Source organism: Tamandua tetradactyla, chromosome Y, assembly GCF_023851605.1.
Source record: "Tamandua tetradactyla isolate mTamTet1 chromosome Y, mTamTet1.pri, whole genome shotgun sequence".
In the NCBI taxonomy this organism is placed as follows: domain Eukaryota; kingdom Metazoa; phylum Chordata; class Mammalia; order Pilosa; family Myrmecophagidae; genus Tamandua; species Tamandua tetradactyla.
Window position 1 is genome coordinate 2756209 of NC_135354.1, and position 4124 is coordinate 2760332.

General features: G+C 42.0%; 1 long non-coding RNA gene across 1 annotated transcript; it reads left to right on the forward strand.

Annotated features, from left to right (window-relative positions):
- The first annotated feature begins 632 nt into the window (after positions 1 to 632).
- LOC143672600 (uncharacterized) lies at positions 633 to 2778 on the forward strand. Its single transcript, XR_013169910.1, has 3 exons — positions 633 to 731; positions 1530 to 1667; positions 2647 to 2778. It is a non-coding gene; the product is annotated as an uncharacterized LOC143672600 (long non-coding RNA).
- The last annotated feature ends 1346 nt before the right edge of the window (positions 2779 to 4124 follow it).

Here is a 4124-nt window from a genome sequence, read left to right on the forward strand (position 1 = left end):
AGGCAATATGTGGCCAATATTGGGAGGTGCAAACTGGAGCCAACCTCAGAGATCTTGTTGGAGGCTCTTACCCAAGCTCAGAATGAGCAGTTCTTACAACTCCCGGATCCAATAGGACCCTGAGTTCAGATGCTTTAGCATGAGGGAGGAGGCAACTGGGAACAAGAAACAGAAAGTCAGTGGATTTTTTTCCTGCAAATTCTAACTTCCCCAAGAAGCATTTAGATTTTCATGAAATAATTGACAACTGACAAACAGCAGCATGTTACTTATGGGCATACATCAAATTTATTCTTCAGGTAAACAGAAATAGTGATAACAAAGAATACATGTACCTAATTCTATGCCAGGCAGAATGTTGAGCCTCTTATACACTGCACAAAACAACACAGTCCACTGATCTGTAATACAGACCCACAAAATATATCATTCCAATACATGTGTTTGTATACTTAGATTTTGAAACATTGAATAGGAGCTAGGCTCTAATCGTCACGAAGACAAAGGCCATAGGCATTGTTGTACATGATAGAAATTGACTGTTTACTGAATGCAAGAAATAACATTTGTGTGGTTTTCCTTCTCTTTCCAAGAATTCTCAGACCTGACTAAAGAAATTCCAGAGTCTGGACCCTCAGGGTTGTTCCAAGACAACAGGCAGATGGCAGAGAAGGACCGAAATTCAGAATACCACTCCTGTGCATCTTCTGAAGACAATCCCATCCATAACAGTAAGGGGGTGGGGGACAGGCAGGCCTGAAGATGGAGCAGGAGGGAAGGTAGGATAGAATGACAGCCTTGAGATGAAAGTGAGCTCATTTGCTTAGCAACTGGCAAAATCACCCCATCTCTCAAGGACTGGTCCAGGGTCTCTGACCAATCTATGCAAGATTTTCTGTCTCCTTTGGAGGAGGCTCCTACTTTAAAATCCAAGATAAATATGGAAACTCATTCCCAGAGAAGGTATTTGTGGCAAGTCGGAATTTTTCATTTGAACACTTCCAACACTATGCCCCGTTACTGAGGAAACCCTCCTCCTCAAAAAGATCATTACCTCTATCTCTATATCTCATCTACCCCATCTCTATCTACATCTACATATGTGCATATCTGTAGCTCTATGTAAGCATGCAAAATTCTTCATAAAACCTGCATTGCATATTGTCTATTTACATAATTCCTTATGAGGAAAATTATGCTGAAAATAATATCCAACCTTTAGTGATTTAAAAGTGTATTTTAGAAATGGTATTCTGTCTTCAATGCTTTGTATATATCCTCCAAAATAAACATAAGATACCCGGTCTTACTCATAAGACCTCCACATGCACAGTCATAATAACTGTTATTGTTTACTTACATTTTGGAATTTTTAATTGAGAAAGTCAGGTTACTTTCTCTTAACAGCAAGTCCCATGGGTGGAAGCAATGTCTGACCCAGGATATCTATTCAGGATGAATTTCTTTCCTGAACAGACACAGAACCCAGCAAATATCACATACTTTAGTGTTTTTATTCAATTCCTCAGAATCCTCGAAGTTTCAAGAGGATGTTTTGCAGCCTGGGCCACTAATGGTCTCAGCGTGGACTCAGACAGCAAGAGAAAATTACTCTGACTCTGAATATTCATCCTCTGCCTCCAAGATCACACCTTATGAGGAAGACGGTAAGGCGATGTGGAGAGGGGCGGGATGGGTGTGGTGATCTCAGGTTGAGTAAGAATCCAGTTGAAATGCTCAGACCAACCCCTACCTCATTCACTTTCCCCTCAAAATGGGGAACAGCTTCAGGGAAGAGGAACTAAAACTGAGGCCTCTGTGGAGGGAAAAATAGGGACTGCATTGTCAAGAATAGAACTGAGGTCTTTGGCACAAAATTCCAACATGTGAACACTGGCAAGACTGTGGGTAAGCCAGTGGAGAGTGCTTATAAATGCGTGGGAATGTTATCAGAACCTCACATCAGCACACACTCATACCCTCATACATACTCACACATCTAGACTCCATGCCACCAGGGATAGCCTTACTTCTCTTTTTCACTCATTCTCTCAAATACTCATCACTGCACTCTCCATCCACACTTCCTATTCCTTAGTGGCAGCATACAGGTGTACCCTTATGCCCTGATTCCCTCATTCTTCCTCAGACTCGCTCTTTTACATCCTCCTCCCACAAACACCTCACATCACAGATGACTTGTTTCAACTCCCTCAGACAAGAACATACCCTAAAAACTCACATACTCTGAAAGCAATGCAATTTCATACACAGTATTTCTCATCCACATGCTAATTCATCCACAATGTCTTCTGTTCTTAGAGCTATACATTCTGAGAATTCATATACCCGTCCTCTAATGCTCTAAATCTTACAGTGTCATGATATAACAGCATACACCTCTGCTACACTCACTCACAGGTACTGTCACACCACATATCACACATGCACACACTCAATAACCATCGTGTTTTTGGCTCAGACTAGAGCACCCACACAATTTCATGAGGCAAACCACATACTCATTCTCTATATATTTATACCACATGCATACACCTTATATTAGTTAGGGTTCTCTAGAGAAACAGAACCAACAGGGAACACTTGCAAATATAAAATTTATGAAAGTGTCTCACGTGACCGTAGGAATGCAGAGTCCAAAATCCACAGGACAGGCTGCGAAGCCAATGACTCCAATGGATGGCCTGGACGAACTCCACAGGAGAGGCTCACCAGCCAAAGCAGGAATGCGACCTGTCTCCTCTGAGTCCTCCTTAAAAGGCTTCCCATGATTGGATTTAGCATCACTAATTGCAGAAGACACTCCCCTTTGGCTGATTACAAATGGAATCAGCTGTGGATGTAGCTGACGTGATCATGAGCTAATCCTATGAAATGTCCTCATTGCAACAGACAGGCCAGCGCTTGCCCAATCAGATGAACAGGTACCACAACTTGGCCAAGTTGACACCTGTCCCTAACCATGACAGTCCACCCCTTGTCAACTTGGCACATATATATATATATATATATATATATATATATATATATATATATATATATATATATATATATATATCACCTTAGACCATACTTAATTTCCAAATGAAAACAAATAAGCATACATTTTTTCTTTTACCTGACAATACTCAACTGTCCTGCATATAACTGGAAACACATTAAATCTCTCCAGATTAGGGTGCAAATCCTTGGGCAACATTCATTCTTAAACTTGATATCTTACAACTTAAATAGTATAACACAAACAAAACAGCATTACAGTCCTCGTTTCTGTAACTGATCACGTGGTCGAAGTTCATATTTATCACTACCTTCTTCCACTACCCATTCCATGTTCCCTTTCCCCTCAGCAAGCACTTCAGCTGGCCGTGGTTCTTTGCCTGGTGGGGTGACCCAAACCTTAATTCCTGAAGTCTCAGAGCCATTAGTGGTCCTGCCTGGATTGTGTTGTTGCAGTTTTCCATTGATTTTAATCACAGGGCATGGTAGTACTAATAGATGCCCCAGGGCATCTCCTATATTCCAAGAAAACTCTTCTTTACCTCCATTATGTAGTTGCAGTCCTACTTCCTTATGATAGTCATGGTCAATTACCCCAGACAATAATATAATCCCCTTCTTGGTGTGTTGATCCAGAGGCATAAGTAGCCCAAAGTGGCCAGGTGGCAACCTTAACTTCCAGTTCAGTGGTATCACTGTTGTTTCTCCTGGAGAAAGCACACCCCGTTTTGGAACTAAAACCTGTAGACCAGCAGAACTCAGGGTAGCAGGAACAGGAAGCAAAAATTTTCCTAGTGGATCACTAGGAGTAATAGTGAGTGGCACCACACCCATTTCCACCCCTTGGTTCCTGGACCCATGGATCCTGGCTATGGGAGAAACAGCACCATACAGTGGACGCTGATTCAGAGCATACACAGCTTCCTGGAGAACATTACCCCAGCCTTTCAAGTTTTTGCCACCTAGTTGGCACCGTAATTGAGTTTTCAAAAGGCCATTCCACCGTTCTATCAATCCAGCAGCTTCTGGATGATGGGGAACATGGTAAGACCAGAGAATTCCATGAGCATGTGCCCATTCCCACACTTCATTTGCTGTGAAGT